At 45.6% G+C, this 27,212-nt stretch overlaps 1 long non-coding RNA gene across 1 annotated transcript in view; it reads left to right on the forward strand.

Annotated features, from left to right (window-relative positions):
- Positions 1-27,212, forward strand: part of LOC123000889 (uncharacterized) — a 130,893-nt gene that overhangs the window by 25,223 nt on the left and 78,458 nt on the right. Inside the window, exon 2 of the long non-coding RNA XR_008957314.1 lies at positions 5,260-5,347. This is a non-coding gene — a long non-coding RNA (uncharacterized LOC123000889). The remainder of the gene's footprint in view (positions 1-5,259; positions 5,348-27,212) is intronic.

Raw genomic sequence — 27,212 nt, forward strand, 5'->3', positions numbered from 1 at the left:
ATGTATCATTAATAATCATTAATAATTAATAACTAGTGCTTGCATAGTATTTTATCTTTTACAAAGCACATTCATATACACCATCTTGTTTAATTGCCAGGGAAATCAAATGAATTGGTTGAAGATACATAACAATTTTTAATGCTGAGCTGGGATTAGAACCCAAGCCAGAGCTTTTTCTATGACACCATCTTTTTTCTTCACAGATAGGCTTAGAGTTTTGGCCTCTGGTGGTCTAAAAGTCCTATAATTTCTACCCATCCTTCCAGGCCCAGTCCAGATGCCACCTCTTCTGTGCAGACCACCAGGTATGCACAACTCAGAACTAATCGCTCCTTTATCTGTAGCCCCAATGCACTTTCTTGGGCCCTTTCTCAGAGCTCTCACCCACTGTGGCTTATATTCTGGTTATCTATGTGCCCATTTTATTATCCCAACAGACTGAGCTCCAAGAGGTTGAGGGGAGGACTTATCCTAACCAACCCAATACTCAACTGACAGTGCTCAATGCGGGTTCTGGGTGTGAAGTGGAATGGAACTTACATGCCTCAAATGTCAGGTTCAGAGGCACTGCTTGGCCAAACAGGAGTCCGCTGCTTCCCAGAGTGGATGGGAAGTAGACTCCTCACCCATGAGAATTGGATACATTTTTCCCAGTGGGAGGGTGTCTAATTCAAACCACCCTGCACCTAAGCCATCTTTCTGCTACCCCCAGCTGCATCCTTACTTCGGTTTCTTAGTTCTTCTGTCTTTTCCTTGGGTAGGTTTCAGAGGTTCTAACCACCCATCCTGCATCCTACAGCCTCCCCCCCACCCCCTCCGCCCCGGCCAGGTCTGCAAACCTGGAGTGGCATTCAAAATGCAGACCCATTAACTGTCAAATTCCAATGTGGGGTCATTGAGGAGCTATGGGCAGCAAAAACTTGGCTAGGCTGGGGCCTGTTAGTGAAGTTTACCATTCTCCTAATATCTCCAAAGTGCTACTATTGATAGAATGTGCTTTAGAAAATTTTCAGTCCCCGATTTTCCGGGATGTTGGTGTATAACTCACAGTTACCCATTTCAGCTGCTAAGTGTCCTTTACCCATATAAATATTTCCCATTACTGGTTTCTCTATGGTCTCTAGGTTCTCTAAAGGTGTGAGCTGGACAGTGATAATGGAACATGCTCTAAAATCCGGAATACTGCCACTCCCAGGACCCGGTCCCCAGCCCAGTTCTGACCCCTTCAGTCCCTCCCTCCCCTCAGCCAGGTTCCAGACTCTCAATAGCTTCTTGGTTTGGGGGAAGGTTTTCTTAAATCTGCAGGTTGAGCTGCTGGTGCCTGACACATCAGCAGACAGCAGGCTGCACGCACGTCTTCCTGAGCGATTCATTCCGAGCAAAGAGTGATCTTTTTTGAGGTTCTAGGATATCAATATGTGGCTGCTTTGCTAAAATGCTTTCCGTCTCTCACAGTCAGAGAAATCTGCTTGCCTCGAGCTAGCCTCCAGTTTCTTGTTAAGAGCTAATTTTAGAGCTAATTTGGGTTCCATTAGTATATGGTTCTGTTGCAAATCTGACATTAACATTCGCGGCTTGATGAGTAACAAAGGGAGGAACAGGCTTCTAGCCTAACTGCGTGATGGCAACGCATATGCTGCCATTTTCCAAGGAACAGATTTTCGCCTTTCATGCCATTTCAGAGCTGTTTCCCTCTGAAATTACCAGCTCGAATTGAATGCAGAACATGTCTGGATGTCACTGCAGAGATCTAGTTAAACTGAGAGGGCTGGCAGGTCCCACAAATTTGCAAAAACAGTGTTCATTTGTACAGTAGAAAGCTCCCCAAGCCTGTGCTCGTGGACTGGAAATCAGAGCGAGTGTGGGGGCTCTGCTCTCAGAATCAGAGCCAGGGAGTGATTCTGCTTCTACTGTCACAGACCTTAGTGAGGGGACGGGAGGGCATTTCCCATTTCACCCCCCCACACCAGGGGAGACTCTTCTGCTGCCCACGTGCTGGGACACACAAAGCTGTAACTTAGATCCCTGAGTCCAGCTGTGGTCGGGGTGCGGGAGACGTGAGACCTGCTTGCTAATTCGAACTCTGCCAGGAGCTGGCTCGTTGACTGACTGTTCCTTGAGCCTCTGTTGCCTCGCTTGTAAAAGGCGGGAATCTGAGATTCTCTGACAACTAAGCCCAAGGCCCTGGAATAGTATCTTAGTTTGTACGTGTTTGTTATGTCCTGTGATCATCATAACACCCTGTGAGGCAGGCATTCCGATCCTACAATTGGGAAATTCTGACCCAGAGAGGCAAGGACACTTGCCCAGGATCACACAGCTGCTAAGAGGGAGAGCCGAACCTTGAACCCAGTCGGCTTCACTCCCAGTTCAAAGCTCTCAGAAATCACAGACGGAAATCAGAAACTAAATTTGAACACCGTATCTTATCACCAGGGGCCATCTTAGCAGATAGCCATGCCCAACAGGCAGGCCTACACTGTTCAAACTCAAGATTGCACAATGCTTTGGGAAATTATGGTCTTGCTTTGGGACATGCAGGATCATGAATGAGCACCGCAGAAGGGGCTGAAGTATCTGAGGAAACACACTAGAACTCATTCTAGTCTTAGCTTTGTCTCAAGTTGCTGTGTGACCTTGAAAAAGTCACTTGGCCTCTCTGAGCCTGTTCCTAAATAAGACAGGTGGATGAACTGCTTCCACTGTTTAGAGGGATAGATCTATGGTTATAGATGTTTAGATGGATAGGTCTATGGTTCTATGGCCATGGGTTCAATGCCAAAACGAAAGAACACAGCAGCGGTATAAGATTTTTGGTTAGGGAGTAGCCTCTGCGTCCAAGACATGCAAACTCTGAAAAAAAAAGCACCAGGCAGTTAAAAAGTGCAACTGACAAAAGAGTGACTAAAGCAGATTACTGCTGTAAGTGACAAAGCAAATGCTAAAACAGTGGTTGCACTCAAACCCTGCAGGAGCCAGACAAGTTAGCAGGGAGAGAGGCAGGCATGGTGTCGGACACGAGGGAGTGATGGGACTGCACTCAGCTGGCAAACGGGGCCTGACCTCCCGGCACTGTGACCTCTCTGCTCCAGGCAAGTGTTGCCAGGCAGGAATGTAGATGGGGTGCAAACAATATTCCAACTTTTCAAGAGAATTGGAGATCTGAATATTCATGTGAAATATCCTAATTTTTAAACATTGGAAACAAATCCAAAGACTTAAAAACCTTTTCATGCCAAACAGAATGCGTCTGCTAACCATATGCTGCCCAAGAACTCCAGTTGGCTGATCCTGTGCTCACATCTTCTGAGTTGGTTTGTGTGTCTCTGTGCCTTAAACAATTCCAGAGGGCCTGTTTCCTGGCCTTGCTTGGGAGCACGCTGCAGAAGTGACCTGCTGGTACCATTTCAAGTCAACAGTACTTTGCATGACACAAATCTCATCTTCCTGTCCACAGCCTTTGAGGCTGGGCCCCTGACTGGGGCCAGCACGCACGACTGGTTCCCACTCTGCTGGCCTGAAAATCACCTTCTCCAGAGAAACAATAGTGAAAAGAGTTTGAAAAGGGCAATTTGGCCTTGCTAGGAGGGTAAAACAGATGAAGTTATTTTCTCCTTAACATCATTTCTACTCTATTGGATCACATAACCATTTTTATTGTTAATTTAGGTGCAAATTAATTGCCGTACAAATGAACGAAAACACAGATGAATGCCCTCACCAGGGCTTGAAGCTTAAATGGCAATTACTCGGCTTTGTAATCCAATATGGCAAATATTAGTGCAGCTGTGGGGCGTCCTCCGTCCCAGGGCACTGCTAATGGGCAGAGTGGACATCCCTGGAGATTCCCCGAGAACCTGAGCAAACCTGCCAAGAAGGTGTTGCTGACCCCAGAGCCTCCCCATTTGCCTGTCTCCTCTGTCCAAGTGCAATCGAATCAAGACAGCAGAGGATCTGACAGTATTTTCATGTACTGTTTTTTTCCTCTTAAGGATTTCTCATTACACTTGGCTATTCTGGACTTATGTTTCTCTTCACGGTCACATGTAAAATGTCAGTCCTAGAGAGCGCTTCAGAGAGGCTCTTATCTAGGCTACCCCCCAGACCCCTAGCCTGCGCGTGAGAGCCCTGCTGTGTGCTTACACAATCCCAATACCAGCCTGCTTAGGTCCTGATCGCACTGGGCTGGAACTCTCTAGTTATCTGACTGAGTCTCCCCTGAAAGGACAATAAGCATCTCGAAAGTAGGGGCAGCGTCTTACCCATCTCGGTGCCCGTGCTCAGGGCATATGGCACCTGGTATTGGTGTCCGGAATGATGCTCAGAAACGAAACAAAGGAACTGCTGCCCCCCCCCCCCATGATCTGTGTGGGGCACCTCCTCAGTGTACCCTCTCTACCTGTACACCACACAGCAATTTCCTCCTTTGTATCAGAGACTTTTGTAATTTCCTGCCTAATTTTGTCATCTTCCATGTAACAGTGAAAATATCCTTCTAGAAATACCGTCTTGGTTTCCATTTGCCAGATCAGTCTCATCTCCCCCTAACAAGTAAAACGTAGCTACTTTTTGATCCAATGAAAAGATACTGTATAATGGAATTGTATGGAACACATTATTTTTTGAGACAAGGAAGTCCCTTCGTGGACAGCACTCAATACCAGACTCGAGATTCAATCTAACGAATATTTTTTCCTTGCCCTTGAGATTGTTGCATTGGAAACTCTTTTGAAATTTTTATGTTGCAGATTTTATATTTTCATCACAAAGAACTGAAGGTAAACTGTTCCATGACTAGTTTTCTCTGAACACTATAACCATTGGAGAGCTTGTTTAGAATTCAGAGAATTTCTGAGTCACTTGCAGGAAATTTTCTTAGGCTGCATACTTTACATTCCAATAAAAGAGCCCTTACTTTTCGTCAAGTGGTTTAAAGCATCAATTGTAAGCCAATCATAATGACTTTCTTGTAGTTGTTCTTGATTTCCTTATAGAGGTTAGTTGCGTGAGTTTGTGCTCAACGGACTTTTTCTGTTTTGAAGTCTTGTACTCAGAGCCTAGTACAGTGCCTTAACATTTGATCAATGTTTGTTGAATGACTGAATGGCTGAACGAATAGATGAATGTCTTTCATTTATTCTAGAGAGTTCTTCCTTTGATGATGTTGGTACAACTCATAGATTTAGGCTAACAGAATGTCAAAGATAAAACAGTGCAGAAATATCTGATTCACTCAGCATTTTTTTTACTTTTCAGATTTAGAGAGTGAGGTTCAGAGAATTCTAAGATCACCAGAAACCCTCCAGGGAAATTTCAGAAAATTGTACCAAATTTGAATCTTAAGGTAAGCCTGGTTTCCATGGCAACTTAACATGTGGACTGTGTTCATTATTTTCAGTTTTTTGTTTGTTTATTGTATTTTGTTTTTTACCTTTGTGAAATTCTCACAAATGGGATGCACGAGTATATGAAATGATTAGTTCATCAAAGCTCTTAAATACTTCTGGTAATTCTTCATCCACCAGTTACTATGGATTGGAGTTCGGTATTTGATGGGTCAGATCCCTCCAGAGTTTCTGTGACTAATGCAGGAGGAGTGGATAGAGCTCTGAGTCCCAAGTCAGAAGATGGGGTCCAGGACCCAGGCCTGCAAGCAATAGATCCACACCTTGCCCTCATTCATAAAGTAGAAGTGCCCCTCTTCTACCTTCCTCACTGGTGGTTGGAAGAGCCAATAAGATAATGGATGTGAAAATGTTTTAGAAATTGCAAAGCATGCAAAGGCAAGAGGTTAAGACTCTTCCCCACAGTGTGTCCCTAGGAACAGACGAAGCCGATTCCATGGCGGGGGGGGGGGGGGGCGTGTAAGGCAACCTTGGGGTGCTATGCCTCCCTGCACGAGAGCTAAAAATTATGGAAAATTAACTTTCTGAAAGTCAAACCAGTGGTTCCCAACTTTTTCCAGTGTAGGTCCTCCTTTTTATCATCAAAATATTTCCCATACCTCCTCCCACATGATAATATTTATATTTTTATTATTTGTTGATTGAGAAAATACATGTTGGCAAAAAGCTATTACGAATTGTGACTTTTCAAATTGTTTCTATTTTATTAATTGCTATCTCATAGTAATACTTTTGACAAATACTGGTACTAAATTAGAGCAAACTATGTTGGTTATTGAACCTCCAGGCTCTCAGGGATTAGCTGGCTTCTCAAAATGATTTCCTCTGCTCTCCAATCAGGGAATTCCCACATTAAGCTATACAGTGTAAACATAATGAATGGATCAGAGCCAAGTAATGCAATCATCTTAAGTAGACTCTGGCCTCCGGTCAAAGTCAGACTTTACCAATGACATTAACCAAAGAAGCAGGGTGTTGGTCACTAGAAGACTTGGTTGCCAGGGGCAGCCGGAAGCAGGAGCTCCATCCAGCGCCGTCCCAGTCCTGCCCAAGGAAGACATGCACTGACTGCAGACTCAGTCTCCCCTCCTGGTGGAGCAGCCTACGTTTCACTGCAGGCTCAGCTGAGTATGGTTGCTGCCTGCAGAGAGCAGCCAGACGTACCAATTTTTTATTTTTATTGCAGGTGAATGTCCTAGCTATAGATCATATAACCGTCCTGAGAGCTTGGTTAAGGTGAGACCAACCCCAAGCAGTGGCTGACCAGACAGGCCTCTGAGCCCAGCCCTGAGGCCTGTGAGTAGCCTTGGGGAAGCTACCCCAGGTCCTCACATCCTTTTGCACCATCATGAGCCATGATTCTTCAGCCTCAGCATGACTGACATTTTGGGTCCAATAACTCTTTGTTGGGGAGAGCTGTTTGTGCATTGTAGGATGTTGAGCAACGTTCCCGGTATCCGCCTACTGGAGGCTAATAGCATCTCCCTTCCCACCCCCTAGTTGTGACGACCAAAAATGTCTCCACACATTGCCAAATAGTCCCTGGGGAAGGGGGTGGAATGTTCCCCGGTCCCCAAATTGAGGACCCCTAGTACAAACCATTCCACTGAAATGTCTACAGGATGCAACCACATGAGGTTCTTCTCAAAAGAAGAACTCATTCCTGAATGTGTAATACATTCAGTTTATTTACAGTGTTGCCTTTATCCAAAGGATGTTAGAATTCTTGAAAAATCAGTTTCAAGGGGATTGTGGTTAATTTAGAAATACAGTCATGCTCTACTTCCCTAAAATGCAAAGGAAATAGGGATTCTGGCAGCTGAGTGAACTGAAACTTTCTTTTGATGACCTAGTGATTCAAGGGTCATTCTTCTGAACATTAATTGTTCCTATTGTCAAAATGTAAATTGGGATGGATTGTACTGGCCAGGGGAGTTCTTGGAAGCTGTTTTGTTGTTTAAAAAAATCCTTGATTTGTTTTCAATTCTTTATTATAACCTCTACTTCCTAAAAATAGTACAAAAATATTCCAGTTACCTGAGAAATGCAGTTAGTTTTGTGCTGATAAATTGAGGATTTTTGCTCAAATGGCTCCAACTTTTTCTAAGCAGTTCTTCCGTTAAAATTCCTTCATTTGTGGAGCGCATTCCCACCATAGTCAAACCCCTTAGCAGTGTATGGTCCATCACTGCTCCTACTTACAGAGAAATTTCCACCTGGTTCTGTTCAGGGGCAAGGTTTTCCATGTTGGCCTCATCCCTACTCCTGGCTCCCAAGGCCACCATTTGCTGTTCCAGACCTTAAAAGCTCCCAGGACTGATGGTGGGCAGGGGCCCATGCCGAGCCCCATGTTGAGTGCCCTCTCATCTGCTGCCTTCTTCCTCCACCACTCCCCCACGTCAAGGACTCAGGTGCCTTCACTCCTCCAGTCTGGGCCCAGCTGCCTTTTCCTGCTTCCCCAAGCCCAGTTTTGTCTGGTCTTTGGGAGTGGAAAATCTGGTTCTGTAAGCACACTCTCAGGCTTTGTGTCTAAGCCCTGGGCCTGCAGTTTCTGTGAGTGTGTATTTCTGGTAACTGTGGACAGGGGTGCCCTTGGGGACCAGTGAGAGAGCAGAGTGAAAGGGAAACACACAGATTAACCCTGGGAGACAAGACTGTGAATTAAAACCTTTTTGTCTTGGGGGTGACTGGGTGGCTGACTCTTGATTTCAGCTCAGGTCATGATCTCAGGGTGGTGGGTTGGAGCCCCATGCTGGGCATGGAGCCTGCTTGGGATTCCCTCTTCCTCTGCCCCTCCCTACTTGCACTCTCTCTCTCTCTCTCTCTCTCTCTCTCTCTCAAAAACAAACAAAAAACCCACCTTTTTGTCTTGTCTCTTGTCTTACAAACTATGTGAGACAAAAATGAAGACAGAGAGGTAATGATCAAGGCAGGCCTGCACAGAAAGCCTCTTCCCTTGCGAGCTACATGCTGAGACTACAGCGTTTCAGGATGGCTGGGGCCTTGAACTCCATCTTTAGTCCTTTATGACTGGGGAAAAGAGAAGAAAAAAATCCCTGCTTGGCTCTTTAGTCATGGTATTAAAAAAGAGCTTCTTTTGTAGCCCTAGGATATAAAGGCAGAGGTTCTGAGTTTGAGACCCTGCAAATCACCCCAATGGGAGTCCCTCTGGGAGGAGGAGTGGTTGCCAGAGCTCAAGTGCAGGCTAGCCCCCACTCCGGGAGACCCCTCTGATGAGAAAAGGGGAACTGCTAGCCACGGCAGCCGCTCTCTCCCTCACCAAGGCCTCCGATGACGAGCAGGAGAGGAGAACCTGGCCTTCCAGGTTCATGGAAGTGCTCCTCTTTGAAGTGCCATTGACTCTTTCCCCAGCAGAGTGGGCCGGGTGCTGGCACAGACACCCAGCAGCTGCGGCTTGCCCTTATGGTGCCCTGATGCTGCCTTTGTGCCGGAGGGACATAGCCTTGGTGCAGAAAAGCCCCACCCAGGGCACCTGACCTGGAGTGAAGTGCCCATGGTATGTCAGTCTCCACCCAGCTGCTCAGCCCGGAGCCTTCCGACGGGGCAAAGTGAGCAGCCTTTCCTGCTGCAGCCCTGCTCTCAAGGGCACGGCTCCCAACCCCGCCACCCCACCCCAACCCCGTGAGAAGTCAGGGCAAATAGACAGCCTACGGGGTTCCAGATACTTTATAGATAGATATGTATAAAGATAGATATAATATATAAATATATACATGTATAATCTCAGTGAATCACTCAACAATTATGTGAAGTAAGCACTTTTGTCCCCATTTTATAGATGAGGTAACCAAGACTTGGGGAGCTTAAGCAACTTGTCCAGAGTCACCTAGCTAGGAAGATGTGGTGAGTCTTTACAGAAAAGGACTGACCTAGAGGCTCGGAACACTGCCGAGGAGAGATTTCACCTGCCCCCTGAGACGGAAATGCAGGAAAGGGGTTTGCCTGGGAAGGTCTGTTAACAGCAGTTCTCAAAGTGAGATAGGACCAGCCGCGTAGCATCTCCTGGGAAAAATCACCACTCTCTTCAGAAGTGCACTTTTTTTTTTTGGAAATTAAAAAGTCTCCAATTTGGGGTGCCTGGGTGGCTCAGTTGGTAAAGAGTCTCACTCTGGATCTCAGCTCAGGTCTTGATCTCAGGGTCATGAGTTCAAGCCCCGGCTTGGGCTCCATGCTGGGCATGGAGTCTCCTTAAAAAAAAAAGTCTCTGATTCGCTTCTCATCTGTAATTTTATTATGATATTCACAGCAATAAAATGGCTTGAGGGCCAGTCAGGGGCATCAAGAGTGGGGTGGAGGTTGGGGGAAACTGGGGAATTCTCGGTCCTCATCTGAATCCAGCGCAGGGTTGGAAGGAACCCCAGAGGGAGGAGAGGTGGTGGCAGCTGGAAAGAAAAGACCATGACTCTTGGGTCTGTAGGAAGAAAGTGGTGGGGACCCCCAGAGAGAGTTAAAGGTGGGTCTGTGGGGGGAGGGGATGTTCCCTGCAGGAGGCCTTGTGTGTTCGGCTTTGCCACAGGCCTGCAGGGCTGAGCATGAAGAGCTGTGCTGAGCCCCGGCATCCGGTCGGAAGTACAAGCCTGGAGCTCCTGGCTCGAGATGCTGCAGCTGTTCTGGGGATCTGCACAATTAGAATTCTCCTAGCACTCCGTGCCCACAGGAATCCAGTCACGTGGTAGACGTGGTGCCTGGAGCTGGGGTCAATGAGAGCTCAGTCTGAGAGAAAAAGCGTTCCTTCCCTCTGAGACATATCCTGCTTTGGTTGTGCACTGCTGGGCTTTTGCTCACAGTAAACGTAACCACTTGCAGAAAAAGGATCCTGCAAAGTGACCCTGGCTGGGTTTCTGGGTCTAGCCTGGCAGCTCTCAGGGGCATGGTGGTGACTGTGGGACAAAGGAAATCACTTTTCCTTCTGAGCAGGATTTTGCCTGCCTACCGTTTCTATCAGAGGCTCTTTATTGATACATCCTCTTTTAATTCACGTTCCTCTCTACCACAATGCTGACTTCTCTCCAAGCTTGCTGGGGTCTGGTCCCTGGATAACTTTAGGGCTACAGCTTTAGAGAGACCACTTCTCTCCTAACCTGCTCCCCTGGTCAAGAATATATAGTTAATTAAGAGGGCAGAAGTTTTCATTAGACTCTCCTGAATCAAAATCAAGTCTTTGTTTTTTCTGGGTTTGGGGGACTGGAAAAGGACCAGATCCCCTTCTCTTCTACTTCCTCCAAGTGTCTGGGTGGGAATGTGTTTCGAAGTCATTTATGCTCACCTCTCTGATATAAATCTCCTAGATACTTTCCTTCCAACCCACTCAATCCCCCTATGTTAAATGAAATATTGGACCCAAGATCTTGCCCAGTCTGAGCCTTCCCTGATCCATCTTGTTATTACTGATGAAACCTCCCTCTAGACCCAGGACCAACAACTCTTTCTGGAGGGAATTCAGTTCCTCCCCCATGTTTCCCCTCTGCTCTGTGCTGCTGCTTTTTGTCCTTCCTAATCAACACCTTCATTCCTGTCAAAGACCTCCTGTCAGAAATCACTACTCTCCTGTGTAATGGGCACTAATGTTCTGTCAGAAATCCATGCTCTGCTATCAGCAATCACTGTTTTCCTGTCAGAAACCACTGTTGTGTCAGAAATGACCACTCTTCTTTTAAAAATCACTGTCTTAAGAGAAATCACTGCTCTCTTCAGAAATCCTTGTTCTCTTGTCAGAAGTCCACTAACATCCTGTCAGAAATCAACATTTTCTGTCAGAAAATCCCTGTTTTCCTGTCATAAACCATTGCTCTCCTGTCAAAAATGCCTGGTCTCCTGTCAGAAGTTCCTGCTCTCCTGATCCTGTTTCTTGTCAGAAGTCATTACTTTCCCTAAGGAAATCATTGCTTGTTGCCTGAGCCTTCTCTCCACAGGATGTTCTGAGTTGTTCGTCATGCTCTGACATGGGTAGCTTTCCTGTGACTTCCTTACTGCTGGCTGTTCGCACCTGCTTTCCGCATCTTTTTAAGCTCAGTGCTGGGGCAGCGAGCACTGCACTGGGAATCCACAGTCTCTTACGCCTCTCCTGAGTTACAGACAAATCCTTTTTGCTTGCTGGACCTTTGCCTCATCTCTTTGTTAGGGATGATAAAATCCCTTCTCTGCCTGTTTCACAAAGTTATTTAATTTAGATCAGTGACAGTTTTGACTTTCAGAAAGCTGCTACTTTGAGCCTACTCTTTCTTCCTATAATTTTCGCTCACTGTTGTCCCACAGGGCTAGTCTAATACTTCTGTGCCACAACCTTCCGACCCCACCCCTAAATCTTCTCTTACTCAGTGGAAATGCTCCCAGTTCTCTAACATCCAGATTAACCTGTCTGTTCCTTGTATGGCATGGTTTCCAGACCTGTTACCAGCCTCCCTACCCCTCTCCAACCCTGACATATTTGGTTTGTCTGGGTTTTCCTCAGAGTGTGGTCTGAGCAGCTCAGGGGAGAACAGGATTATCATCGCCCTCCTTCTAAAGCAGACTATTAATGTGGCCCAAGATTGCATGAGCTTTTGTACCATTTATCATGTAGAATCTTCCCAGCCAGAAGCTCCATTTACTCAAGTAATTTTTTTTTCCTTATCAGAGGCTTGTAATTTTCTTTGAATAGATTTTGCATGTCCTTTCAGGTTAATTTCAAAATACTTAATGTTTTGGAGTCTTTAGGGAATGAGATGTCTTTTTTTTATTGTATTTTTTTTCTAGCCTTCGTCACGGGAATCTAGAAATGGTATTGCTTTAATTTTAATCTTATAATCTGCAGTGTTGCTGAACAGATTTGTCATTTCTATTAGTGTTCCTAGAATACTCTGTATCTTTCTTGGAGTCCTACTCATTCTGTCTTACAATGGGGAAAACTTTGTTTATGGCAAGTTGGAGCAGTGCTCCATGCTGTGGCATTTTCTTCTAGGAAACACTCAAAATGGGTGACAGTACTCTCTTAAGCAGGAGTTTGGCTGGCTATACCTAAAAATATATATCAGGGAAAAAAAACGAGGATGACATTATTAGAGTGATCATTTTTTTTTTTTTAAAGTAAGCTCTACCCCCAACATGGGGCTTGAACTCACCACCCCAAGATCAAGAGTCACATGCTCTACCAACTGAGCCAGCCAGGCGCCCCTAGAGGGATAATCTTTAATTAATTCTGATTTCTATTTTTAAAAGTAGATCATTCAATAACTCTGGTAATTCAACCATTAATAGCAACAAATTGCTTACCACGTACTTCACAACTGAGCAGCGATCACACCAAAATTGAGAACACCTGACCTGATGATTAAAGCAGGATTTTCACTGAATTCTATGCTTTTAAAATGGTGAATGTTAACTTACATGAATTATACGCCCCCTCACCCGCCCCCCAAAAAAATCCCCCACAAAAACTCAGGAAAAATAAAAAAACAGAGGCTTTGGAGGCAAGATGTTGAGTTTTTATCCAGCTCTGCCTCTAATAGTCTCCATGGCCTTGGGCAATTACTTGATTTCTTTGAGTCTCAGTTTCATCCTATGCAGAATGGGATTATGAATTGCCTCTCCTTCATTCCACTGGTAAAAGAAACTCTCCTCCCGCACTCTATCAAGATGTGGAGTGGCCAATCAAAATATCTCTTTTTCCTGGACATAATGATTGGTGCAGATGTGCTCACATGATCCAAAGAAGATCAGTCAAGGTCTAGAAAACGGCTGATGTGGATGTTGACTCAGGGGGCTCTCCATCTGAAATTATAAACTGTAAGGCTCAAGGAGCCAGGGCTACTGAGGTCATCTTTTTCATTACTAGGAAAAGAATGTACTAGAAAGTAAAGCTAACACAGAGGAGATGGAAGGAACGAGAGATTCTGACAACATTGTTTGAGCACATGGATCCAGTCTAGCCAGAGCTAGACAACTGCTGGTATTTTCATTTCTGTGTGCAAATAATTTCCTTTTTTTCTTAAGCTTGTTTGATTTAGGTTTCTGTCATAAGCAACCCAAAGAGGCCTAACATAGAAATTTATTTTATAAGGCTGTTGTGAGAATTATTTGTGATAATACATGTAATGTGCCCAATGTTTTTATATAATGTGTATTCAAAAATTGAAACTTACTATTGTCATCAACACCATGCAATAGATAGGGACAGTTTTGTGCTTGCTTTCTACCCTGCCGTAGTTAAGGCAGTATTGAGTATAAAGTAAAATCTCAATAAATATCCTTATAGACAAATTGATATCTTTCTCTTAGTACAGAATTTTTTTTTTTAAGATTTTATTTATTTATTCGACAGAGATAGAGACAGCCAGCGAGAGAGGGAACCCAAGCAGGGGGGGTGGGAGAGGAAGAAGCAGGCTCATAGCGGAAGAGCCTGATGTGGGGCTCAATCCCATAACGCCGGGATCACGCCCTGAGCCGAAGGCAGACGCTTAACCGCTGTGCCACCCAGGCGCCCCTCTTAGTACAGAATTTAAACGATGAATTAATCTGAACTTTTTTCTCCTTTCTACTCTTAAGAGATAGAGACAAATCTACAAAATGGAAAGAATGTTGAACCGAGGGTCAAGAGAACAAGGTTCTAGTTCTGACAATGCTCTTCACATATGTGTGCCCTCAGGAAGCCCCTTCCCCTCTCTGGGCCTTAGTTTCTCCATTTGTCAAATTAGGCTATAGGTGCTAGATGTTCTTAGTCCTTTGTAAGCTCTAACCCTGAAATTCAGGGGAAAAGACATCAGGGAAATCTTTCAATGCCCCATGTTTTTTAGGGGCTTAAAAAATTGATCTTCAGCCACAAGGCCTGAAATATAACTGGGTATATATATATATATAAATATAACTCTCTTGGGTGACCACTGGGTGCCAGGCACTGGACAGAGTTTGTGTATGTTGTCTTGTCACTTGGTTATAACCTTCCTGTACTTGTACCTCCCAGAAACACTGATCTGGCTGAGGCATGGAGACATAATACATCTTTGTAAACCCTTCACACAGAGGCCCTGACCCTCACAGCCTCATCTGCTCTCATCCTTGCTGTCTGATCATAAATGAAGCTTCCTTCTGGGATCAAGCCTGGAGCTGCAGGGCATATAGACATCTGAGACCCCGGCTTTTGTAGAAGACATGATTTTTACTCAAGTATCTGAGTAATCATTTTTATATTAAAAATAAATATTGATAGATCATGGAGTAAACTTTAAGATTTGTACACGTTTAAGATTCATCTGTTTTTTCCAACAAATATTTATTGAATGACTACTGTGTGCCCAGTGTTGTCCAAGGTTGAGCAGTAAATAATTCAGTTTAAAAAAAAAATTCTCAGGGGGATCACATTCTAGGGACTTCCACAGCCAAAAAGCATAGTGTTTCAGGTGCTCACAAGTGCTATGGAGAAAAATAGAGCAAAGAAGGGGACTTCATAGGCAGGTCTGGCTTGCAGAGGATTGCTTCAGACTTCTCTGTCTGACTCCTTGGGGCTCCCTGTCCTTGCCTCTGCCACGGGGGCTGCCTGGGTAGGGGATGGGGGTAGCAGTTGGAGGGTGGTAGGAGAGAACCAAGAGATCTGCTGGCCTAAGAGCTGCATCTTGAGCATATTGACCCAAAGAGAGGAGATGCTGAAGAAAGGGAAAATGTAAGCTCAGCTACCCAGCGGTACCTCATGGCTCAGAACCCACACACTACGGGGCCTCACTCTGGGCATGAGCCCTCTTCAGCAGGCTTCTGTCTATATTTCTGCCTCTTCACTCAACACAACCTCTGCTTGCGTTTCTTGGATGCCTATGTGGCTGCCCTAGGGAACCTCCTTCAGCTGATCACTCCCCTTCACCCTGTTTGACCCAAGCCCTTTGCCCTTTGGGCCAAAGACCACCCTGCTCTCTGTCACCATCCTGCGTCCCATGGCTCTGGAGCTGTACAGTGTCCCAAGCTCTCCCCTAGCCATGCACAGTGGTGGTTTCTCGTAGCTCACTGCAGGGCACGGGAGAAGGCAAATCAGAGAGGGGAGCTCGACCAGCAGTGAGATACAAGGACATCTTGCCACGTAGGACAGACACTGCAAGCCAATGGCTCTTAAACTTGACGATGCCATCAGTGCCACCAGTGTGCTTGTTAAAATAGAGACTCTGGGCCCCACCCCCAGAGTTTTCGATTCAGTAAGTCTAACAGGATCCAAGTGACCCCTGGGCTGCTGCTCTTGCTGGGGCCTCAAGGAGCTTCCCTGTTCTAGGCCAACTGGTGAGGCAGGCTGTCTGCCTTCCCAGCCCCAGCCTCCTGCTGGGCCCTCCCCTTCCCTCTAATTCGTGAACCTTTCTCTCCCTCTACTGTCTTCCCTTCCTAGGCCATCTGGTTTTTGTTCTCACTCTAAAAAATGCTTCTGGAATGTGATCTGCAAAAAATTCTACTAAGTGGCAAATGGCTGGTCATAGTTCTCGTCTCCTCCAGGAATATTTGAATTTTGACTGTCCCATAAACCCCAAAGCTAAATAAATAAAACTCTGATGGTAGGCTTCAGAGGTCAGCTAGTGAATGGTGGCTGTGTTTGGGGGCCCGGAGCCTCTGACACTGTGTAGGTGGCCTCTCCTCATACCTCCCACTGTGCCTAGGGGGGACTGTCTCCCGCCTTGCCTGGGTAAGAGCTGAAATCCTGTGACCCTCTTCTCCAGAAGCAGTGAGGCAAAGATGCCATTACTGAAGAGGAGAGCAACTAATGGCAATAATTAAATCCCCCAAGGAGACAGGATCCTCAGTGTCCTTTGTGTTCTGGGAGTGTCTCTCGCTTTGGTGGAAAGAAAGAAAATCTGTTGTGACAGGCTCTGATGCCCCTGCCGAGGGAGGCCCTGCTGTGTTTGCGTCAGGGCCTGGGTCTGACTCGGAAAAATAAACAGAACAGGATTTGAAGAATTAAGGTCATGCCCCCCTACCCTGTGTTTAAAAAGAAAGAGTGGGCCTGCTCAGAAGGGTCAGGGAGGGATGCCTAAAGAAGAGGCTGGAAAATAAGGTGCGTGGAGGGAAGTCAGCTATGGCCAAACTGCTCATCTGTCCAGAATTTCACCCCCTGAGCTCTTGCCCTCCAATCCTGAAAGGCATGTCTTGGCCTTACTGCCTCTCACCCTTCTCCCGAGAGGCATTGTCTCCTGGAAAGAGTGCAACTGCTGGAGAGAAAAGGAGCAGAGAAGAAGGAGCAGGGTCTGTGGGGGGCCCCAGGGGGCTGTGCCCCCAAGCTGACTGGAGGATGGTGATGTGGAACAGGTGGCGAACACCAGCCTGGGGGCCAGAGGCCTGGTTTCTTGTCCTCGTGTGGCCTAGTGCAGGTCCCTGTCCTCTTCACCACCCACCAAGGAGTCAGCTGACGTGACTTCTAAATATCCCTGCAGACCCTGAAATTCTCTGACTTCTGCCATCATCATCTGCCATGAGAGGTGCTTCAGGTAAGAGTGCGTGCATGAGGACTACTCAGATGACACTCTTTTTTTTTAAAAAATCTTTTCTCTTGCCCCCATGGAATTGCACATAATTCCATGTCTGGTGCAAAGCATTTCTCTGATCTGACTTCAGTGGTTATTTCTGAAGCCATGTTCCACACTGGGAAACCCTCCCCATTTTCTGCCCTCTGCTCCACCACCTACCTCTGTCTCCTCCTTGCCATTCTCATTGGTTTTGGCCAAGGAACTCTGCACTCATCCCATCTGCCCTGGTCTGCCCCTGAGAAATACCTTTCCATCGTGCCCACGGAAGCAACCAGAGTGTGACTTTGTTTCATGACATGGAACTTTGGTAACATGCCTCTGTGTGTGTGTGTGTGTGTGTGTGTGTGTGTGTGGCACCAAGACTTACACTGGAGGCACTGTAACATGGAGGCGAAGATCTGAATAAGGTTTTGGCATCACACACACCTAGATTTAAATCCTGTCTTTGCTGGGCACCTGGGTGGCTTAGTTGCTTAAGACACCAACTCTTGATTTTAGCTCAGGTCATGAGATCTCAGGGTTGTGAGACCGAGCCCGACGAGGGCTCTGCACTCAGCAGGGAGTCTGCTTAAGATCCTCTCTCTTCCTTTCCTTCTGTCCCTCTCCCCCCACCCCTTCAAATAAATAAATAAATCTTAAAAAAAATTAAACCCTGCTTCTGACACTTGTTAGCTGGATGATCTTGGGCAAACTGCCTAACCTTTCTTAGCTTTAGTTTACTTATCTGCAAATTGACAATAATATGTACCCTAGAGTTTGCTGGGGGTCACTCTCTTCTCGGAGCACACTTGTTTCAGAGATAATCAAAATGTTCCATCAGTGTCTTGGGCATGCCTCCTTTCTTATGGATGGTAGCACTTCTTTCTACTGCTGCTGTCTCTTTGTGGGGCACCTTTCTGTACCCCCAAAATCACCTAGAATTCAGAACCAAAGTTCCCTAGATAGGCCATGGCATCCAAGAGGCAAGTGAGTAGAAGAAGCCCCTCTTTTCCTGACCTACTGGCCCATTACCCTTCATAAGATCACGTCGGGCACATGCAGATTTCTTTCCTGAGGGTTTAGGGTGACTTCAGAGAGTAGGAGCCAAAGCTAGAGCACTAGTGTTTTGGGGCTTTTTCTTGAATCTACAGGGAAAGACTTCGGTCTTGGATGCCACCCCTACTCCTATGACTTTGGACCTCAAGTGCAGAAGCACACTGTCCTTTTTGGCCTGTGTAAGGCCCTGCTCTTGTGTTAGTTACTCATTCCCTTCCCCACCCCCCGCCCCCACACCCCTCCCATTCTCCTTCCCCTGTAGGCAATTGTGGATTTACTCTGCATCTTTTTTTTATATATACTAATTTCCTGTGATGTGTGTTCATTTTACATAAATGGTTCCGTGTCATATTTTGCATTCTTCTTCTCCCTTCTTCCCCCCACTCCCCCCCCCCAGGCACTATGCCTGTAAGGTCCGTTTGTGTTACTGTGCTCACTTCTAGCTGGCTTTCTTCCTCCACTTACCGCACAGTCGACTCTGACCTTCAGCTTCCCTGCCACAGAGAGCAGTGCTGCCATGAGCTTCCTCTGACAGCAGCACCTCCTTCCTCTCCTAACCTGAGTCACCCACTTTCAGGTTGGTCAGCACATTTCTCATCTTGGAGTCCAACAACTCATAGAGAGCGTGCTCTGCCTACATCCTTCTTGAATCGTGAAGACCCTGGCAGAGAACTGATGTATGTGCCACCTTATCTCATTGGGCCCTCGGGGAGGGGGCTCTAGACCCATGGTCCTCAACAACAGGAGCTCTTACGTGAGGTCTGTACCAGGCCTCGAGCTTCCTTCTAGTGGTTGACCATTTCAAGGAAGCCCACCTCCCAAAGGCAAACAGTTATCCGCCTCAGAAACATAATGAATGTATCCTTCACCCGCAACACATTTACTCTGCCCTTGGGGTCATCTTGAGATTTTGGGTTCTTTTTGGGGGAGGGGGGCTTGGGGAGCACAAGCAGTGTTGCATCTCAGAAGAGCTACATTTGATTTTCATGGCTGTTCTGGGCTCTTAAGGGGAAGGGCATTGGCCTCAATTAAATTCTTTCATCAGTAATTCCATTCTAATAAGAAAGGCTCAGTGGTTTGCCGGTTCCTCCCAAAGTTCTATCAGGATTAAATACTGTTCACTGAATGATATCTATTATTATTCAGCAAACTTTCATGGATTTCCAGGCGGGTTTTTTTTTTTTTTTAATCCTTCTTGTCCTTCTTTACTCTGGCTACTTCCTCTGTCAAACTTGTCTCTTCTTGGGGGTTCAGAGGTGCTGCACAAGGCTCAAGGAGCTCCACACAGGGAGGCTCGACCCTGGCCATGCCTCTGTATCCCTCAGCTATTGGCTTGTATGGCCTGGATCTTCTGGCTTGACCTCCCAAGGCCTCAGTTTTCTTGTTAAAATAAAGGGGAATGTTGGAGAGTTGAGGCCTTCTGGCTCCTGATGTCTAGGAGCTGACAAAGTGTTTAGTACCCCTTGGCGTTTCCAAGATGTACCACCGTTTCTGTCCTTACATTGGCTGTGACTCCCAGCCTCAAACCACTATGACCATAGCCCTGTGATGAGAGAGCCCCAACTCTCTGTCATGTCCTCCTGCCTCGCTAGCCCTCAGCCCCTTTCTGAGGACTCTCCCCATCTCTCACCTCTTCCTCCTGCTCATTCTCATATACTTTCCTCAAGGAATTCCCATCCCCTTCTAGCCTTCCATCATTAAAAGGACTGTTCAGCCATGCAGCGTGTGCCCTGCCTTTCCCAGCCCTCTCTGGAGTTCCACATTCCCCCCGGGGTTTCTTGCTAGGTAAGTGGAAGCTGAGTGTTCTTTGAATTCTTTGAAGGTGCTTACCTTGCCCTAGACTTACCCCAGATTCTTGAGGCTTCTCTTCTTCAGGAGTAACCTGGGCCATGCTGGAGTTCTCACTGTCATGCCAGAGTCTCAGGCTACCCCAAGATCCTATACAGCTTCCCCAGACCTGTTTCTTAGGTGAGGAAAAGACAGGGACTAAGAAATCGCCTCTGTGGCCACCTGATAGGCCTCTTGACCATTGGCCAGTCCAGTCAAGCCCACAGGGGTTTACCGTCTTTGAAGAGCTTTGTGCTACTATCTCTGCTGCAGACTTACTCATGTACATTTTCATGCATCACTCACTCATCAAACCTGGGGACGACCGCCAAGATGGATACACTGCAGAGACCCGGCCTTCCAGAGCTTACAGAGGGGACACACGGATAATAATGGATAGTGACATGCAGACAGGTCCCATCCCCTGCTACCACATGCAATGCTTTCTCCTGAAGAGTGGGAACCAGGAGGCAGGTTGGGGTTAGGGGAGGGTTTGACTAAAGCTCTTTAAGCTATCAGCACTCGATTGCAAGTTTGCTCACAAGTATACTCGTTTCCCTAGACACAGTGGCGTGTGGAGCAGAGCACAGAAATCAATAGGAGGAAAAAGCAGAGGGCCGTGCCGTCATAAACAGGCACGCTCATCAACTTGCTCTTCTGGTGGAGCTTTCCCCCTTCCATTCCACCTTGCCTTCGTTTTCTCTCAAGAACCCATCCTGCTGCAATTCACAGGGGAAGGTAGGAGCCTGGAAGACAACCCTGAGGGGCATATCTTAGCACACATGGGGAGCCAACTGTGGCTCTGTACATGCAAGCAGGGAGATATCCTGTATTCTTAATAGAATGACATAGACTGAAGTACTCTTTCAAGCTTGATGTCACCTTGGAACCACAACCATTTGCTAGATACCAATTTTTAAAAGGCTTCTAAAGACACCCAAAGTTTCTGGTGTCATTGGCAATTTTAACATTAGACCATACATATTTTTATGAAGCTTTCTCCTCAGAGATGAGGAGAAAACGTGGGTTTTTTTTCAGTGACTGATCTAATCTTTCTCCTGAGTCCTGTCTCTGTTGGGGAATGGATGTAGAGATGATGGTGACCTGCCAATCAACAGTTTCACAGTCTGCTCCAGTTCTGAGAAGCTCATTGGGGTGAAAGCTTTGAAGTTCTGATTCCTTTCCCCTTCCGCCATCCTCCCCGCCCCCCCATGGTGGCAGCATATGGGGAATGGCCTTAGAGCTCTCGCTTGTCATGTGCTGGCCTCTGGGCCCTTGTGGGCTCCTATTGCTGGCCAGGTGTCTGACCAGTGTCTGGTTTCCACAGGGGACCTTGTGGTTCAGTCAGAGCCTGGGGTCCCTGCCTTGCTGGCCAGCAGCCTCTGAGTCTCAGCCTCTTCCACCATCAACCCTAAAGCCACTGATGTGGACTCACTCCATTCCTCACCACGGATCCCCCTGTCAGGCCCGCTGGCTTGTTCCTCAGCTACCATCTCAATTTCCCCAGGAGGCATATGGGAACTTCTGAGTCCTTCCATGGTGCATGAACCTTGAGTTTGGTCTGGGAGCACTGCTACAGGCCATTTTCTAAAGGGGCTCTTTTTTGCTCTTAATGTGGCTCTTAATGTAGCAATGGGGGCTGCAAGCTGACTTCCTCACAGAGTGCCATATGGAGGAGAAAGCTCATAAAAAACCTTTGCTTTTGGCTTTCCCCAAAAGCTACCTCGCATCCCCACCCTCCTGGATTTCAAACTTGGGGTGTAAGGTAAACTCTGAACTTCCAACCTGATTATTTCCTTCCCCAGTTTTAATCTTTTTTCCTTCTCTCAATTCCCGCTGGAGTGGGAGGGAGAGGATCTCCACCTCTTCTCGTATTATATTCTCCATCTTCCATAGGGCAGCAGCCCTCACAATCAGGCCATCATGCAGAAAATTGGGCTCTGCTCTACCCTAAGGAAGGAATTAAGGATCTGAGGCCCCCAGGCTTGGCTTCTTTTGTGGGAGCTACCAGACAACCAGCATCTAAGGACCAAAACGCAGTGCTTTACCATCCCGTAACTCTCTCTATTCCATTTTGTATTTATGGATGGCCCCTGGTCTTTCTCTAGATTAGCACTGTTGCTTAGGCAGGCACATTTTTAATTTCTACTACATGAAAGTCACCGTGCTGAGGGAGGAGGAGACAAATGACCAGATGTGGTCTCTGAACACATGGAACTCATGCTCTAGGAATAGTGATAAATGTAAATCAGCAACTAACCTGCAGCAGGAAGTTGTAAGCGCTTGAGAGGCACAGTGCATTGGGAGTTTTGCAGAGGACTTGTTGTGCTTTGGCCGAGATGCCAGGGGAGAGAGTGTTGAAGCCACATTTGACTACAATTTCAAGACTGGCTTTGGGAGTGTGGAGTATCTAGTTCCCTCCAGTAGCCTCTGCTGCCGGACTTGCTGTTCTAATTGCTCATTACCCACGGGGCCTGGGTCTGGGGGTTTCCGGTAGTTCAGTGCAGTTCCTGGGAGAGGCATGGATTCGTGCTCTCTATGCCTGACCGGTTCCTCATGACAAACTAAGTCCATAGCAAAACTTGGTTCTTTCAGAGTTCACCCAAAGGGGAGAAAATGGCCTTAAAGGTGAAGGTAGCCTATGGAATACCTCCAGAAGTTACCTCTCCTTTCCCCCAGCAAACAGATCGTCTGGTCATCCTCATCGGAGCCAGCAGCAGCAAGAGCTACAGCTAGAGCACCCAAGATGTGGATTGTGAAGAGCCAGCAGGGCCCACAGCAAGATGGCCGGGAAGGTGGATGATACACTCTTTAGGCCCTGGTGGTGAGGCTGGGAGGGCCCAGGGAAGTTGGGGTGCATTAATGCAACAAATATTTACCGAGAGCCTACTGTATGCTAGGCTTTGGTCTAGACATTGAGAACACAGTGGTGAGAGGGAAACAGAAAAGGGCTCTGCTCTCCTTACATTCTAACAGAGAATGTAAACATCAAATAAGTAAAAAAACACAAACTATGAACAAGAACTATAAAAGTCTCAGAGTGGGAAGTGCTACACAAAAAATTAAAGACAGTGATGGGCTGAAGAGAAGTTAGGTGGCGTTTTTGGAGGAGCTAGGCAGGGAAGTTCAGCCACATACATAATAGTTCTTGTGGACCTCTGAATTGAACATAAATGACCCTACAATTGTTATTGGAGTAAATTATGTTAATGGTCTCCACATGCCCTAGAGCGTTTATATGTATTATTCTTGACATCCATAGTTTAACTATTTAGCAATAATTCAATAACAGGCCAAACTTACCTTGTTTTCTTCTAAGCTTCTGTTAGTTTGGGTTAAGACAGGTCTGTCTATTTCTAGTTGAAGTGGATGGAGTTAAAGAAGTTACTTCTTTGGCTCAAACTGCAGAGAAATCTGATAGCCTTGCCCAGAAAGCAGTGCCATGAAGGGAAAAAAATGGAGGAAGCCATCAATTGATTAAAGAATGAATCAGAGGAGAGGAAATGGAGGTGCTGGAGATAGGGAATATGGACCAAAGCTGTGAGCAGTCTTCTCATTTATAGTGGACGGGAACATTACATCTCCTTTCAAAGTGGTCATTTAACAGAGCCAATCATCAGCCACGGGTCATTTCCACGTAAAATAACCTCTTGTTTTCTCTGAAAGGATCCTCTTAAGAAAGCACAAAGCTCAGGCACTAAGAAGGTCTAACAATAACACCCTACAGCAGTATCAGCTGCTGCGACCTAAGGGTTCTGACTTCACAGAAAGAGAAGAAGCAAGTGCAGGGAAAAGTTCCACTCATGCCAGTTTGGAGGCTGGCCTGGCACAGGCAGGGCAGCTGCAGCCACCTCCTCCCCCAGGGAACACCGCTCATTTGCTCTGCTCCGTGATTTAAAGTGCTATTGATTTGTCTGCGACATTCAAGTATTTCTGAAGATTAGGATTTCAAATATTCAGTTTCAGAGCATTTTGCCTCAAATGACCAAACCTAATGGAGATTAGAATGATATACAGAAATGAGAGGCGACTTGAACCGTATGCCTTAAATCTCATTATCCTTTTGATAGACCTGTTAGCTTTCTGTTCAACATTCCATTTAATTTTCTTTTTCTCTATGGCGAGATCAATAATCTTAAGTATTATTTCTCAAAGTTTCCATTACCAGTGGAACCTCAATAAGCAAACAGCCACCACATGCTTAATAGCTTAAACTCACAATACCAGATGGGAGGGATCTAATTCTTCCTTTCTATTCTGTGAGAGGGAAAATTCACTATGACTTCAGAGTGGGAAATCTAGGTCAGGATTTGTAAAATCCATCTTCTAGTAGGAGGAGACATTTGTATTTTGGTTTCTCAGGGGACTAGAGCCCTCCATGCCAAGCAGAAGGAGGAGAGCTGGCTATGTGGGAGAGAGAGGAGTGCATGTTGATCCAAGGAAGCTGCCTTCTTTATGCCATTTGGGTCAGTCAATAATAGAAACCACCCCTGCTGAGCAGGGAGCTAGAGCTGAGGCTCCAAGTGCCAGAGCTGGCACATTGGAAACGTAGGTGGTTACACACAGGCGAACCTTGGAGGTATTGCGGGTTCCATTCCAGATCACTGCAATGAAGCAAATATCACAATAAAGCGAATCAGATGGAATTTTTTGGTTTCCCAGTGCATGTACAAGTTGTGTCTACGTTATACTGTAGTCTATTAAGTGTGCAATAACATTATGTCTTAAAAAAAAAAAAAACAACGTAAATACCTTAATTAAAAATACTTCATTGCTAAAAAATGCTATCATCTGAGCTTTTGGCAAGTCAGTCACTGAGCACAGATGACCATGATAAATATAATAATGAAAAAGTTTGAAATGTTGTGCGAATTACCAAAATGTGACACAGAGACACAAAGTGGGCAAATGCTGTTGGAAACGTGGTGCCAATAGGCTTGCTCCATGCAAGGTTGCCTCAAACTTTCAATTTATAAAAACAAAACAAAACACCCCAAAAAACGCAGTGTCTGTGAAGTGAAATAAAGCTAAGAGCAAAAAAATGAAGGTATGCCCATATATGGGAGTACTGGCATGCAAGCCCTCTCCTGAGAACCAGCCATATCTCCTTCTCAGAATCTACTCCCTGCTAAGACCTCCCATTACCCACTGCCTTACCTTCTGCCACAGCTGATTTGACATGTGTAGACATGTGACCCAGATGGACCAATCAGATGCCCTCTCCAGGGAATGTGGAATTGGGTCTCAGAAACTTTGTAGGTTTCTGCCTGGCATTTGAACTGACTAGGATATGAACCTGGGATTGGGGCACCCATGTTTGGATGTGGTTAAGTGAGCAGAGAAAGATAATTATGAAAGCAAACACTTGCAAAGTGCCACTGTTCAAAGAGCTTGATGTATATTGATTCATTTAATCTCACAACAATCCTATGAGGTAAGAACACAATTACCTTCAACCACACTTTATAATTGAGGAATTTGGAGAAGCTTAAGGAACTTACCCAAGGTTATGAGCAATTAAATGGTGGGGCTAATATTTGAATCTACGCATTTTGACTCTAGATATTGTTCTTAGCCATATGCTGAACTGCTTTCTGGAGCAATGGAGGGAATAAGAGAGAAAGAGAGACTGGATTGAGGTATGTGCCCTATAGAGTCAGCTATAAGAGACAATATGGCTCTAGAGAGAAAGATTGGAGAGACAAACCAGCCTAATTGTCATCAGTTTTGCAGCTTCTGGCCTCAACCCTTATGAAACCTAGCCCCACTTCTTGCCTTTGTGTTCCCTCAGATCGCTATATTTCTATTCAATTTTCTTTTTTGCTTAAGCCAGCTTGAATGGGTTCTGTTCATTGCAAACAAATGATCTCTGACTCAATAAAATGGAATAGGAGGGAACGTTTTCCAGCAGGGGGTCTGAGATTAGATAAAATTGTGATATGTTAATCAGCTAGAGAAGTATGTGAGAGATGTTTTAATTTTGCTCTTTCTGAAATTCACAGAGTATACTAAGCAGGGATGATATAATTGCTTTAATAACCAAGATTAAGTATTACACAAAAGTATCGTTTAGAAAAAAGAATGAAATCTCTGCCCGATAACTGGGGCCTAATACAATCATAGCTTCACTTCCACCTGAATAGGAATTGGATCTAAATTATAGGGATGGGTTTTTAGAATGACCGTAAGCCAAGGACTAATCAGTATAGGGTATAAATGAAGGATATAGATGATGCGTTCTTAATTAGTCTTCATTTTTGTTTCTTATTTACTGCATTTTTAATTATTGCATGAATTCCCCATTTGCTGCATTACAAATCATCCCCCAAGACTCAGTGGCTTAAACAAACATCACTTTATCCTCTTTTGTGGTTTCTGTGGGTCAGGAATTCGGACAAAGCTGAGATGGCTTGTTTTTGCTCTGCAATGTCTAGGACCTCAGTTGGGAAGACACGAAGTCTGGATGTGATTGCGGGCTCTAATCATCTGATTTGTGAGGTGTATCTTCTTTTGGTTATTGGCTGAGACCTTACCCAGGCTGTCATCCAAAACACTGACATGTGAATTTTCTATGTGGTTTTTCCATATGACCCAATTGGTCTTCCTCACAGCATGGCTGCTGGGTACTGATAGTGAAGATCCTCAGAGGGGACTAGGTAGGAGCTGCATCACATTTTATGACCTATCCTTGGAAGTCACAGAGCATCCCTTCTTTTATAGAACAAGCCTGCCCAGATTAAGAGGTGGGAACATAGGTCCCACTTTTGAAGGGAGAAATGTCAAAGTCACACAATAAGATTAAATTGGATGGGAGATATTGTTGCAGACATTTTTTGGAAAACTAGCACAGAAACAAAATACAATGACAAGTGTTGACTTTTTAAAATAGACATTCCGTGGAAGTCTATAAGTTCCATACTTGTTTAAAAAGCAGAGCATTTAGTAAATTCTTTTGTGGTCTGATTGAGAATTTCATCACTTGAATGGAACAGTTCACAGCAAGGGGAACTGATATTCCAGATTTGATTCTGCCAGCAAAGGGCCATTACTGATGTGAAACTCATGAGAGTTTGGGAGACAGTGCCCATTTCCACCAAAGCTGACAAGTCAGATGTGTATCTTCAGACTTTCAACATAGATGATCTCATGGTGAGAACCTCTGAAAGGGAGTATGGCTAAAAAAGGATGGCTCTAAAAATAAAATTCTGAACCTAAAATTGTGAATGATCCTAATGAGGAAGGAAAAGAAAAGATATCTAAAGAAAACAGTATTTCTGCTGATGAGCTCTGATTTTAAGAGGACACACATAAAGATGGAAGGATGTATATAGAAGAATGTCACAAATCTTTCACATTGTCAGAGGAAAACCAAAACATGGGAGAAGTCAAGTCTTCAAGGGTTAGGAGAAACTAGAGATCAATAGCCAGGAAGATTCTTCTGATTATGTACAGG

Source organism: Ursus arctos, unplaced genomic scaffold (genome assembly GCF_023065955.2).
Source record: "Ursus arctos isolate Adak ecotype North America unplaced genomic scaffold, UrsArc2.0 scaffold_4, whole genome shotgun sequence".
NCBI classification, from domain to species: domain Eukaryota; kingdom Metazoa; phylum Chordata; class Mammalia; order Carnivora; family Ursidae; genus Ursus; species Ursus arctos.